At 38.8% G+C, this 15,645-nt stretch overlaps 1 long non-coding RNA gene across 1 annotated transcript; it reads left to right on the forward strand.

Moving 5' to 3' along the window:
* Window positions 1-4,642: 4,642 nt before the first annotated feature.
* LOC122630571 lies at window positions 4,643-15,350 on the forward strand. The gene is made up of 3 exons (XR_006327518.1): window positions 4,643-4,780; window positions 14,740-14,872; window positions 15,218-15,350. It is a non-coding gene; the product is annotated as an uncharacterized LOC122630571 (long non-coding RNA).
* Window positions 15,351-15,645: the final 295 nt, after the last annotated feature.

Raw genomic sequence — 15,645 nt, forward strand, 5'->3', positions numbered from 1 at the left:
ATAGTCATCTTAGCCTTTCAGAGCGAGAGACAAGAGGGTGTAAGTAAACCGCGTGTTCGTTCTCATCGCACAACGACGTCGGCTCCAAGTTGGAATATACCGAGGCGTTATTAAATGTACGAACCTTGGTAAACCCTCTTTGGCGAGACAAAGAGCCAAGCAGATGGTATGTAGTAAGTACAGATATAACCTTTGGTAATTATCGTTGGAACGACAGGCAAAGTGATCTCGTACGTGTATTCTCATATATGGTATATCTAGTATATGTATGTGTGCGCGCTTGGGCAAAGAATCGAGAATAGTTCAACTATTCGCCTATCGAAAGACGTTATAATTTCTTTTTTTTATTTCGATATTAAATCAAACGCTCCAATTTTCAAGATGATCGTATCATCAGCTTCTTTCTTTGATCTTTTCGCTCCCGTGCAAAAAGACGCTGGAGAAAGGAGGAAATATGGATGATGCAGAAAAGAAAGAAAAAAGTTTCGACTTTTGGACTCGGAAAGTTTCTAACTTACTATCCGAAGGTACGTTACGCTAACGTAGCCAGAGTACGAGTCTCAAAGATCCAAGATTCCGTGGCTCGCAATCATTTTCTAAAAAAAGATAATATTCTTATCTGGAGTACGACTGATTGCAAGTAAACAGCCGACTGCAATTCGTCACTGCCGAAGTGCTCAACTTTTACCTGGAACCATTTCTGTCTCACGTTTCTACTAATTTATATGTACAGTTTCGAAAATATCGAGAAGCGCTATCGGAAAAAGTTGCGTTTCGAAAGAAGATTTAACTTCGTTTAAACGAAATACCGACTCGTGTTTCTAAAACGTTAATGGATTATGATATTTTTAAATTTCTTTCGCACAATGTTTTATGTGCGATCTTGCGACGAGATTTGATTTATTAAAATTGAAAGTACCAACGTTACGTTGCTTTCGCGTTTGTGAAACGAATTCTATCGTTAGAAATAAATTTTTTCTAGACTAATATAAAAGTAATCTCGATCATCGACGTATCAATTTATTGGGATATAGAATGCAGACTGAAACGATATTCAAATTCCGGATTACGGTTTAGAAAAGGAACATTTTTGAGCTGACCCGAGCTCATACATAATTCCTTCATAAAATGAGATTATTTGGATGGCAAATTTCTCTTCTCCCTTTTTCCCACCAACGTTCTCAATTCCTTGATCGTTACCCTCAAAGACAAAGACACGACAGCCGGTATTAATCGTCGTTCTTCCGGCTGCGAGCAAATTGCAGTAATTTTCGCAATATTCCAGTATTTTCACCGAGTTGCGAATATTATCCGAGATGAGTTTTGACGTATTGTCAGAGACCGTAACGGATGCTCCTGTCGCAACGACAAATTTACAACTATCAACGATGTAATCACGAGCGACGACGTAGATGTCAAGGCGTTTGCGAAATGTTGCGTTTCTCCAACGATCGATGAATGAATCGACGATCCTTGCTGTTTTCTTCATACCTTATAAAATATTTCAGGCATCTAGACATGTTTATAGTGGCTCGTGCAAAGGATCACAAATATTTCTTTTCTATCTCTTCTATCAGCCTAACATCTATCTTTTCTAACAATGGTTTAAAACAATGGTGATGATCAGAGAAGAAAATGAAGTAGCACGAGTCGACGAATGTCAGACCAGTAGCTCGTCTCCATATAAGTCAGTCAAAGAAGCTTTTGTTTAAGTAGCGCATGTCGACATTATGCTCGTCTTAAATCAAGTTTCGAGTCTAATCCCATCGACCTACGTTTTCGTAGACTTCTAGAGCACTCGATCTCGGAATTCGAGCAATTCGTTAACAACGACGAAATCATAATCGTTGCCGATTGCGGAACGAGTGGGTTCGCTCTTATCGTACGACCGGACTAAGAGTGTGTGTAAAAGAGAGAGAGAGAGAGAGAGAGAGCAAACGACTGCGCGCGGAAGTGACCTCGGTGAATGGGTTGTTAGTGGCAGATTACCCCCAACGCCTTACAATCACGGCGCCTCTTTGAAACGTACGCTCAAGCCTAGCCTATAAGCTATCGACTTGCATGCCAACTAGTAAACTAGTTATCTTCACTTCAGATATTACGGCCAACGCCATGATTAATAGCCGATTCAGCGATCTCAAAATCTATTTCCTACCGAGCAATACCGACTCGTTTCGCTCTTCGACGTAATAGGTCGAACGTAAAACCAGTGAAAAGGATCTTATTAATCATTTTTCTAGAGGTATTATAAACGATAGATATATGTATACTATACTTATATACTTTGCTTCAGGAAAATCGGGTATAATCTTACCATTTCGATTACGAGACTTTATATGCCATAAAGTAGAAATAATGATCGCGAGTAGAGGGGAGAGAGAGAGAGAGATAGGAGTCAATTTTAATGATAAAATCGATCGATTTAAATGAAGACGATACCGTAGATTAAGATAAATTCTTTTCATGAAAGCAATACGATCTTACATTTATCTAATCTATCGGTGGAGTAGAATGAGTCAAGAAGAAAGCTAGATTCACGTGAATGATGAGCCGAATTAAAAAGACTTGAATGGGATACGTTCGAAATGATTAAGCTTGGAAGACAGCATGTGGACACTTGAAAGGATCGGATAAGATTATACCTTCTTTAAAGGATATAACTTCTTTCCTTTCCCTCTGCTACCTTTTGTACTCTCTTCTTCTTCTTCTTCTTCTTCTTCTTCTTCTTCTTCTTCTTCCTCCTCTTCCTCCTCTTCTTTTCCTTCTCTTATTCTCTCTTTTTTCGTTTTTATTCTTGGACCATTACGTCACGTCTATATGCTCGTTTTCTCTATATAACAAGTAATATCCCCTCACGACTATATGCCATTTTTACGTAACCATAAAAATAAATCCAATCCGAAGAAAGCGATCTTATTTTTAAGCCGGCACTTTGAGCTCGCATCATGCTTGTTTCTTCCTTCTTTTATTTGTTAAAGTAAACTCGACGGATTTAAATCGGAAAATTTTTTTTAAATTCATAATATTTAAAAATTAACTCGATCTGTTTGTTTCTTTCTGAAACAGAAAAGTATAAAAGGTATAAAAAGAAACTGCAAAATATAGAGCTTCCATGTAAATGAAAAGTTTTCTTTAAAGATTGACTTTTAAAGAGTTACAGTAATATAAAATTGTCGACGAAGAGTCGTCGTTATCGTCGACGTCATTGTCGTTGTACGTTGCAACGTTGACGCGTCGAACGAATAGAAGAAACGAAAGACTAGTGGAGTTTCAACGAATACGCTGATCGATACTTTTTAAGGATGCGGTAGGATGCCTCTTCAACTTTTTATTAAATCCAGCGAGGTTAACAAGGGTGTCTATAGCGCGAGTGTGAACCACGTGGCTTGCTTAAGTTAGACAAGAGAAGAAAAAAAAGAAGGAGGGAGAGACAGGAGAGGGTTGAAGTACGATGAAAGATGAGGAGGACGAGGATAAGGATTTAGATGAGAGCATGAGGACGTCGAGTGAGAGAGAGAGAAAGAGACGAAGAGAGAGCAAAGTGAAGTGCAGGGTGATTTGCAAATTCCATCATCCCTCGTCGCATTAGCTCCTACCTTACCAAGAGAGATATATATGTATATACACATATACATATATGTGTGTGTACGCACATATATATATACTTATATATATGCATATATATACTTGTATATATATATGTATGTATATATATATATATATATATATATATATATATATATATATATATATATATTATATATTCAGTCACCATCTCGGCGTGATTGCACGCGACAAAAAGACGATTTGCGGCTTTTCCTCTATCGTGAGCCTTGAGAAGGAATCTTCTTCCTCTCTATCTCTCTCTCTTTCTCTAGCTCGAACTCTTCCTCTCCTTTCTATATATAGCACTCCATTCAGATAAATCCGCTTTTGATGCTAGTACCGTAGCAAAGATAATTTTCCCTTTATACCAAGAATGGAACCATAAAGCGACGTCGACGAGGATGACGACGAGAACGGCGACGACGAAGGCTTCACGGTTCTCTGAACCTAACCGAGATACGAAATTATCCGTAATACGTTTACGATTATCTCTAGCCGACGGTTATTGACAATAAATATCTTATCGGTTCATATACTATTCCGCCAGGTTGTTGAATCGCTTTCCTCGAGCATATCGATTAGATGCATTAAGTTATAGTGGAATGCATTAAGAGTCGGTTATAGTTTGTACTTTGTCCCTTGTTTCCTTTCGATAAAGACAAATTCGAAGATCGTTGAAATGGATATGAATTTTTATATAATGATGATACTAAATATAATGTCCGATTCTCTGTCTCTTTCTTTCTTCTCTTATTTTTTCGTAGATTTTATTCTGCTCGTTAGTCTCTGTCCCTCCTGATTTTGATTCCTATTGTTTTTGACCGAATCTCTTACTCGTACGTACGAATTTTCTACAAGCTTGACCCAATTCCAAAGACCATGATAAAACGAATCCGTACGGCGTTACGACGTTATTGTCGCTCTGACGTACTTTCGCTTTGACGATCGAGTTAAAGCAAATAGATGTGGCGGTTAACGACTTAAACGGTACTTACCGAGCTTCCTATATAAACGCTGGATTTAGAAGACCCCTAGAACGAGTTCCAACGAGATCAAGTACCTTGTATATTAAAAAAAATTCGATGGACAGACATTCAAATATATATTTTCTCTAAACAAAATTTACTTACTAAATGAAAAGGGAAGAGAAACAAAGCTAACGTGAATTATACGCGTAAGTGTTAATAACGATCAAGCTCCTATTTCATAATCACGGCTAAATAAACTGGCGGACTCGGAACGTAAAACGACCAAGCTTTCGTTGACTTTAGGTCTTCCGTTCTCTCCGTCTCACTCTCTCTCTCTCTCTCTCCCTCTCTCTTTCTCCCTCTTCCTTCCTCTCTTTCTCTCTCTAGACTCTTTGAAATAATTACGACTGCAGCAGCAGTAACAGCAGGAGGAGCAGTGCTTGCAGTAGCACGCAAAATGGAAGTGAATTCAAACGTGCGAGAGCCCGCGCACGAAAATACAAAAGTGCAAAACGAGGAGAGCCAAGACCGCAGGGTAAGTGCCGTCACTAACGGTGGATTGTGCCGGCTGTACACGGTTGCACTCGTTGCACCGTAACCACCCTACCTACTTACCGCATTGCACACTGCATCTCCTGGCACTAGAGAATGCAAGAGAAAAAAGAAAGAAAGGAAGAAAGGGAGAGAGAGAGAGAAGGTAAAGGGCCATGGCAGCGTCCAACAACTTCCGCTATTTCGTTCTCGACGAACCGTGCTTCGCTTTAACTCCCCGCCCACTTTTTCCTTTCTGTTTCCTTCTTTTTCTCTTTACACTTTTCTCCACTTTCCTTATCACGTCAGTGAATCTCTAATGACTCGGCTTGCTTCCTTCTTGTTACCATTAGTTTTTTATCAGTTTCCATTGACCACTTACTATTTTATTCGTGCGATCGAGTAGTAAAGGAAGTAGGAAATGCCGAGTGAGACGTGGTATTTAACGAGGAATTCACGACGAGTTGCCAGCTCAGAACCTGCCTCTATGTAGCTTTCGCCCTCATTCCAAGCATAGTGGGAGCCCTTCTGTTTCTCTCTCCCTTTTTCTCTCGTCATAAAGTCGGTGTACTGTATATTTCGTACTCTCGTACGAGCACGAGTGGATTATACGAATTTGTTTGGAAAGACGACGTTAGCGCTATTAGCTTGTTATTTTTAAGAAAAAACGTGAATTCGTACTTACAGGCTTGTATTTAGTTACATTAGATCGATATCGTATAACGGAGAAATTGTATAATTTATATATCGAACGCTTCTTGAAGTATCCAGTCGATTACGTAATTCGTTTTACAAAAGTACTATAAATAGAAATCATGCTTAAAAAATATGACGATAAAAGTAAGCAAGAAAAAACGTAAATCAACTCAAAATCTAGGATGTATTCTTCGACGAAACGAAAAAGACGAGAATTAATATAACGATGTAAAGGAAAAGCTTTTTGCAGAAAGAACGAAATTCTCAAAGGTCTCTATATTGACAGTTTAGAGTAGACGACGAAAGATTTTAATTCGACGTTCCATCTTTTCGCCAACAGGTAAAACGTGAGAAAATCGCAAAAGTTGCACAGAACTCGAAGTAAAATTTGTTAAGGACTTATAACGCTTTATGGTACAATAGAAAGAAAAAGGGCATCGCTAGTGAACCATTCGACCGAATTCTTTCTTTCCCTCATCGTGCTCGACGATATTAAATTGTTTGGAATTTCAATCGACTCTTTATTTCATAGAAAAAGAGATAAGATAAAAAGGAACAAGGGAAAGGACAAAAGATAATCCTGCGAAACGTATTACATTATTATCCGTATAGAGAACGAGCTATCGATTTTATTGACAATAATATATATTTATAACTCTACCGATGATTGTCCGTATAGCAATAGCAATGGCGCCAATACGATTTCATTAATTGCCGGGACAAATTGATAGCTAACGAGCAGGGCGAAATGTAATGCACTCTAATAACTACGAAGAGGGGAATTGTCGTCGTACATGACAACGCATCTAAATGTTTTCATTTCTGTCTCTCTCTTTCTATATCGATTTTTTTTTCTCCTCTTACTATGTTACCCTTCTTCGACTCTCTCTTGCTTTCGCTTTAAGTACAGAGAATTCATTAACGTTGAAATACATGTCATTAATGGCAAGGCTCTTTTTTCTAATTCTTCTCATTAAGATCAGAGGAAAGGTAGTAAAGTGTAGCTCTTGCTTTTACCAAGAACCTGGTCTATTAATGATCCTCTGTCGAGTCGTAACGTTGTAAACGAACAGGTCGATTAATGAGATTTTCGAATAGGTAAAGCGGAAAATTTTCTTGGCCGCTTTTAGAGAAAAGAAAAAAGAGAGAACAAGAGGAAGCGATAACGAGAAATAAAGCGAAGTTACGAGAACGTTTGGAGAGTCTAATGATAACTTACTGCACGTTTCTATCGCTCGTTTCTACTTTCATATCTATCTCACGACATTCGTTTTGTCTGGAACAAATGAGTGACATTTGTCTGGTGAGATCAGAGATTTCAGTGGTCGCGAATCTCTTATAATACGGCGGTCATTCCCGGTTCGGATCGACGAAGTAAAACAAATCAAAATTTGGATCGCGAACTAAAACACGCTATATCTGTATATATATAAACCCCTTTTTTGAAATTAATAAGAATTAAGAGAGAGAGAGAGAGCACTGTGTAACAGAATGTATTAATTATATTACAATTAACGTAGGTATATAGACTCGTGGTGTAACGAGTACGTGTGCGAGCAACTTTTAAAGCAGGAGATTGAGATTCATGAATATCAACAGGTAACTAGTGCCGAAAATAAAACAAAGTAGGCACGAAGAAATTCGCTTTGGCGCAAAGTTCCATGATAATTTACTTTTCATTCGAGGAATTGAGTACTTCTATATTTCACTGTGTAAAATATAAATATCCTAAGCTTCTGATATATATATCACATCATGTCTACGCCACATGTAATCAATATGCATACGAACTTTATTGAATTTGATCGTTGAATTCGCTCTCTTGTTCACAGGTTTCGGTTAATAACATTGATAAATAATCAATTCATTTACGGTTGATCTTTTCTTCTCTCTTTCTCTCTATTTCTCTTTTATTCTCTCTAGTGTATCTAATTTTTACCGTTCTCGACGAGATAACTCGGTGAGAGCTTCCGCAATTTAAAATACGAATGTACTCAGGACGTATAATTCCATGCTAGTCACCGTGATTTTAAGCTTCATTAAATGAGAAATAGTTTCTACCGCTTTTGGTAGGAAGGAACTCTCGCGAGAGCTTTTTTTCGGATACGTCAGTTCGCCGTTAACAAGGCAAGGCGAAGCAATTATTTCTTAATTGGACAGATTGATAGTAAATTCCAAACGAAGAGGAGAATGGAAAAGCTTTGATGATAGGCCAATTGTACTATAATGTAGGAAAAACGTTTTGACGTACATAAATGTTAACAGTTTTATTGACCGTTGACTAATTGCTTGTTATGGCGCCTAACGTGACCCGGTCTTTGTACGCCGATCCCTTCTCTCACGGGCTATTGTAAATTCTATAATATTACAGTCGGTGTAATGTTCGTTAAACTGAATTTATATAAATTGATCGATTGTGCTTACCACGATTATAGAATCGTTCCAAACAAACAAAGAGTTACTTCCGTAGTACTTAAATATTTAACAGAGACTTAATCAGTACCCAATTGTAAACATATAACAACAGGAAATTCAAAAGTTATCGAACAATTCTTAATATTTCAAAATCGTAAAATGTTTGAATACCTCGTATTCGCAGTCGAACCTCTTATCGGTTCTTTCGTTTCGGTAAGTATTCTTTTCGAAAAGAGAAGATTAAAGAAAAACGGACAAACGAGGGTGAAAGGAAGAAAATATACCAAGAGAAAAGGAAAAGGGGAAAAAGAAAATCTAGAGTCACAAGGCAAACAGAGAAGTTTAAAAGACCGACGCTGTGAAAGCGAAGTTTTAGGCGACTCGACGTTTCATATTGATTTTAGTTCATGACATACGCTTTTCGCTCTTTCTTTCAAATTTTTCAAAAAAGCTTCATTTGATTAAAATTGACAATATTGCTTGTAAAACGTTTCCCTATCGATATAAAAACGGATTTTGTAAATTAAATATCACGCTTAGTTTGCTCGTTTCGCCATTTCGAAAAGATTCCTCTTTTTTATACTAGATATTTTTCTATTTTTACATGGAACATCGATATTTGACTACTATTTATATTAATTATTTCAAAAAACTCTTTTGAACGAATATCGTTTCAAACATCGGTAAATATTTAACAGACCGCTTCTATTCAGAGCGAGCCATAAAAGGATACATCTGGATCTTTTCGATATTCACTTATTCAGAATCGAGTTGAGCATGTATGTATATGTGTGTGTGTGTGTATATATATATATACACACACATACATATGTACACATACACGCGTATGATCTATATACATGTATGTATGTATATCGATAGTAGCTAGATTTGACTTATCCTTAACGTACTTTGAAGTGTAATATGTAAAGCAGTGTATCTTACCCATAAAAGCTTCCATTACCATAGCGAAAAGTAAAGTTCGACTACGAAACAAAATCCATCACGAAGTAATATCAATGCAAAATATTCGAAACTCCTCTAGTTAGTCGATCGTATTTTTTTCTCGGAGTATTCGCCATCACAATGGAATCGCTTTTTTCTTTTATAACAATCTATCCTTTCAAATTCAAACTTTAACGTCGGAAATTGTCTTTATCGGTTCGCTTGATTTTTACATTTTACAAATAAGATATTTAAGAAAATCGTTAATTTTTGCATTCAAATACTCGAAAAGAGTGAGAGCGAGAAACCGAGAAAAAGAGAAAAATGAAGCGAGACGAAGTTGTAGCACGCATTCGAAAGTTAAGGCTCATAATTTTCGACGGGATACGAATCCTCGAATATCAATACCGATTCTTGCCAGCTTTATCCGCTTCTACCGAGCTACTTTTCAATAGCCTGGATCACTCCTTTGAGACTTTAGCGTCGATTCACTCCTCCAACGTTTCTCTTTTCCTCTTTCGCTTCTCTTTATCCTTTTCTTAGCAGAGTTTTACGTACTGTCGTCGACTAGTGCTTTTCCCGTACCTTCTCTCTCTCTCTCTCTCTCTCTCTCTCTCTCTCTCTCCCTCTATCTCTCTCTCTCTTTCTCTCACTTACTCTCTACCTCGTCGAGAAAGCGAACGGAGGAATCGTTTGTTTCCCGCAATCTGCAGTACGGTAAATTCCGAGCGAGTGGCGTGCATGGCACGGTGTGCTGCGAGATGGGAACGGTTCTTGGCTCGAATGTGTTGGAGGGTCGAAGAACTCGCTCGGTAGGGAAGGAAGATAGAGATAGAGTTGGATAGACAGTTAGAAATAGAGAGAGAGAGAGAGAGAGAGAGAGGCTATAAGGGTGGAACTATTCGAAGGGACTAAGAGTAGCCTCGTTCGAAGGGAAAAGGGTCTGGAAACCTCCCGGGGAATCAGCTGATCTTCCATGGACGGCTCCCTGCGGTTCCTGATGTACAATCGCTAGCAACACGCTATCGGATTCCAAGGATAGGATGCGTTCTGTGTGGACGTTACGTTACCACCACTCTACTTCCATCCTCCTTTCTACTCCTGTCGGCTTAGAGAAATCTGACGTTTACTTTGCCTTCCTTCCTACCTATCTACACTCTCCTCTCTCTCTTCTCTTCTCCCGTGCCTCCCCTTCTCTCTCGTAATCCTCTTGAGCGTGGTAATTAGACTAAGATCGCGATTAGGAGTTCGCCTAAACGTCGGCCCGACGATAATAATGTCAGAGCTCTTGCTTCAATCGATGTTCGAGAGAAACCGAGGGCACAGAAGAACAGACAACATTATGTTGTTCCACGTATCAGAACGATGCAGATTCCTTTTTTGTTTTTCACATGGAAGTTTTGTACTTATGGACGGCGGGAGAAGGTATCTCAAATCCGTCTGCTTGGTAAACTTCAAAGGTTTTAAAGTTCTCATGGATAATAAATAATTAAATGTGCGAGTTCTGCATCGAAAAAGATCTTCTTGAAATATGTAAGCATTCGGGTAGATCCTTTCCCTTCGTACTACCTGCAAAAATGAGGGCAGAAGATAGAAAGAAAAAGAGAGAGACAGGTAGCAAGCGTGATATTCTTGCAAGAGTACCAACGTCACTCGGTGAAAAAAAAAACTGAGGGAAAAACTGATGAAATAAAAGAATAGAAACAGAGAAAAAATAGAAAGAGAAATACTGTAGCGAAATTTAAAATAAACTCAGAAACAAAATAATTATTGTCATAAAGAATACAAGAACCGACGATAAGAGCTTTCTTCTTAGCAACATTAGCGACATTATCGTATTAGCTGCCGTATTACCTGGTTCCTATCGTATATAATTTTGCGATACTTTGCCGTGTATCTTTTCTTTCTCGTGTATCTTCGTCGTTTTTTTTCTTATTAAAATAAACTAAAAAAATAGATAAAAAAAAGATCTCTTAATATTTGATTAAGACTATTTCAGGTAACGCGTTTTGAATTATTCATGACTTGTCCGATCGGCCTCGTCGTATAAAGGAAATTTAATTGTCTTTTTCGAGATACGTTTCTGCTTTTAATTAACACGTTCGCTATGATGCCGTTGAAAAGAGATTCCAACCACAGCTCTGTACTTATTTTTCAAATTTTTGCAAAATATACTGCAAAATTTTATTCGGATAGTATTCAAATCTAGTAAAGAAGTATACAGTTTTTCACTGTGTCACAAATATGTGGAACTGGGTCATATACATAATTTTGCTCGTACGTGCAGAAAAAAACAAAAATTGATGGCCGTCGCACACGTGTGAGGCTGGACCTTCAATAGAAATCAGTGTGTCACAGATATGTTGGTAACGACCGCGTTAAGAAAAATACAAGAATTTATAGAAGAAAACTAATTGTTTCTTTATATAAATGGACTGTCATGGAACTGAACGAGAGTCATATATATCGTCCGATTATAAATCTTTTCTATCGAGATTAGTATTAATACATAAGAATTATTGTCAAATTTTCCTTCCCCGATATATCTGTTTACTAACGCAATATTTTTCTTAAGAGGATGAATTTTGTTCAAGCTTAAGACGCAACGAATAAAACAACGAAAGAAAAGTACGACGCGAAGTAATCACGTTTGTCGGCCGCCAAGATAATAAAAAGAGTCCGAGAGCCTGTCGATAAATCGCTCGTGAAAAGGCCATCGCGTGTCTTTGTCATGTACAAATTAATTAAAAAGTTTCGTACAAGCGTAGAATAAATGACAGTGAGAGAAAGAGAGAGGAAGAGGGAGGGAGGGAGAGAGAGAGAGAGAGGAAAGGTTACCCGAACAAGAAGCTGTTTTCGAGATTTCTGATACCACAACGATGACGTCAATTCCACTTTCACAATTACAGAAAAGAGAGAATGGGCGAGAAAAAAGACAAAGTTAAAAAAAAATGCTTTGACCGTTCAATCGTGTTTTTTAATCTTGATGTAACATCTATAGTCTTTTGTTCCAATTATTTCGGACATGATGCTCTCGCTAAATGAAAATTATCATTTCAACGACAACGAAGATTACTTTCCACGAAGCTTTGCTCACCGTAACGTGCGCTAACGAATTTTCGAAATATTACAAAAGGCGTATATATATATATATATATATATATATATATATATATATATACCGTTGGATATTTTACGTTGGGAGTATTAGTAGCGTTAAGATTTGATTTTCCTAAGAAATAACTCGTCAAAAAATCTCATTTTCTACGATCGATGAAAGTTTAATCTTCTCGAAATATTTAGAAAATGGAATAATAACGAGATAATAATCTAAACGCTGTTTCGGAGCCAAACGCAATTAAAAATTGCGATTTTGCAAGGCAAATACACGGCTTCGATCATAAATGTAATTATATTCGATGATCATGAGAATCGTTTAGAAAACGATTTCCTCGTGAAACGATCGGAAAGAAGATACGCGCCTGTTTCTCTTGATTTATTTCGATCGGATACTTTGATCGACCTTACGATCAATTTTAAGTCAATATCTCAGTTTAGCCGTTTCTCCGTCGAATCGTCGTAAGTCCTTTGACCAACCGTTGCCCCCTTTATATATCGTGAACAATGATACAGAAGAAGAAGAAGAAGAAAAATAAAGAGATAAGGAGATTCGACTAGCGTTCACCGTTTTCCCGATCTCTATCGGTGCACTCTCGAGAACGGGAAAAGGATCAAAGAGAAGCGAAAGAGGATGGAAGATCTTAAAGGGCTGAAAGACAGCGAGTCACGAGTCCATCGCAAAGACAAAAGTTCGGCTGGATCAAAGGGCCGCTTAGACGATTTTTTTGCGAAAGCAACCACCTTCCGAAGATTGGAAGGGAAAGGCGGTTACGGGCTCGATCTCCTTCTAGCTGGTAACGTATCCGCCTGATCCAACGCTGAGTTCGACTACTGCGCTTTACTATCCAACAGACGTATTCCACTCTCCCGACATGGCACGCCGCAAATCCGTAAAGCTTAAATCCTACCGAGTCTCTGTGGATTTGTCGAGAGGGCTGCCTCGTGAACGCTGGGCTAGAAGAGCCTGAATGGGAAAAGGATAGGTCTGGACGAAAAGGAAAGGGAACAGAAGGACGATGCGAAGCCGTGGAGAAGAAGGTTGGAAGAAGGAAATAGAAAAAGCAAGCGGCTCAGACGCCGCAATTGGAACTACAATTCGGAAGCCCTTCTCCGAAAGGAATTTGCACCCTTCTTTTCCCTCTCCTTCTTCTTCTTTTTTCCTTCTTCTTCTTATTTTCCTATTTTTTCTCTGCCTCCTACATCTTCCTGATCGATCCTATGAATATTCGATATCGTCCTCGCGTACAAAGTGTCTCTCGTAGAAAACAATTTTCTTCTCTCTCTCTCCCCCACCCCCTCCTTCTCTCTCTCTCTCTTTCCTTCACAATCCCGAGATATTCCGGAGATAAATTTAACTAACAATAAGCGAAGTAAGACGTACGCGTACGCGCGATTAAAATAAATCGTGTTTCTCGTGCGAACGTTCGTCCTTTCTTCTTTCGTATCTAAAAGTTACAACAAAACGTCACAGTAATTTTCAATTGACGGTATAAAAAGTATCAGTATTCTAATCGCGAGGTCGTTCGTTTTATGATGTAAAAAGAGCGATCGCGTTAATAGACGCGATGACGGTTAAATTTATAGTTGTACCGCACAAAGAGAATAAATTGATGGAAAAGTAGGAGAGAGAGAAAAAAGTGAAATAAAAATAAAGAGATACATAGCCAGGAGATGGATCGACGATACATTTTTCCCGGAGCACTTTTTTCGAGTCTTTGACGAGCTCTCGCGAATCGCCAGTACGAAGCGACGAGTTCGGAGCTTACCGTATCGAAACGAAAAACTCGTTCTCTGCTCGTTCGGCCGATTCGTTCTGAAAAATCCTTTCGGGAAAAATCGGCGCGTCAATTTAAATTTTCCATCGCTTGCTCACCACTCTCGAACCTAATCCTCCTCCCCTTTCCTCTTTGCCATCTCCACCATCTCCATCACCTCCATCCGGTTCTCTCGTAATCGAGTAAACCGCTCTATTTCGAAAGCCGAACGACAAAAGCCGACGGCGAGACACGCTCGAGGAATCTTTCCTTCCTTCCTTCCTGTACTTGCGAGCTTCCGAATGAAGCGTTCTGAAAATGCAAAATTATGCATAACGTTAGGTTCCGGTCGACACTTTGCGAGTCAATCTTCCAACGAGGAAAACACATCGCTGCTGCTCGGGTAAGCTTCAAATTCTCTTCCCGGAGTTACGCCTTCTTTTTCCTTTTCCCTTTTCAAAAGCGAACGCACTCCGCCGTTATTTTATTTTATATTCGGATCGAAATAATGATATCGGTGGAAAAAGAACTTTGAATTAGATCGGATAGAATCAATTGAGCGACGCAGTTCTTTTTAGATCCCCTGAGGATATCTGAAATTTTTAATGCAATTCCTTTTTTGTTTTATAAAATTCGAGTTATACGATACATTTGAAGCAACCGGGGGAAGAGTTATAACGGATTAACAAGGTAATTCTTTATAGGAGATTCTTCGGGAGAGATAGTACGGCTGCAGTCGGGAGAATCGTACTTTTTTAGCAAAAATTCGAACAGACGGTATTTTGCTTAATTTCTCGTAAGGAGACTTCTACGAGAGAAACGTGGTCACATGTTTAAGTAAGTTTGTAAGTCATGGCACGCTTTGGTAATCACCGAAACTAGTCCCAGGAGCTTTCGTAACCTCGTAACTCCATCTCGCTCCATCGCGTTAGTTTAATATTACTCAGGTAAGTTCGAAGAAAGGAGCGAGAGTACGAAGATTCCTTGGTGTGGTTCAACCCGCTCTTACACACGGACACTCTTACAAAGATATGAGGTACAAGCAAACGTAGAGAGACATGTACGCGCGTATATATACGTAGATTGCAAGATGTATGATGGTAGGATGGTAGGTAATATATATGTATATACTGAAATAGTACGTACCTAAAGGATAACACAGGTACGTATCCTCCTATGCAGACTCCTTGGAATTCTCTCACGAAGTAATCCCGAGTACGTCGCACGATAAGGCCGAGCGGAAGAATATACGATGGCATAAAGTAAGCGAGACCGGCCAAAGCCTCGCGCGGAAGATTCATTTAAGGCTTATGAAGAAGAGGAAAAGGAAGAAAGGAAGAAGAGAGAGAAAGAGAGAAGTCGTCCTCCTCAAAAAGAGAAGATTCACCATGCCTTCTATAGTCTAGTCTTCTCTTTCCTCTTCTTTACTATCGTTCTCATCCGCTCTTCTGAACACGCCACGCCTCGGATAATGGAGAACCCATCGTGAAAAAAGTGAGAGAGAGAGAGAGAGAGAGAGAGAGAGAGAGAGAGGGAGGGAGAAAGGGAGGGAGGAAGAGGCCAAAACGTGGAAAGATAGAAGGAGAAGAAAGTTCGGTGGCGAAAACTTT

This window comes from Vespula pensylvanica, chromosome 7 (assembly GCF_014466175.1).
Source record: "Vespula pensylvanica isolate Volc-1 chromosome 7, ASM1446617v1, whole genome shotgun sequence".
NCBI lineage: Eukaryota > Metazoa > Arthropoda > Insecta > Hymenoptera > Vespidae > Vespula > Vespula pensylvanica.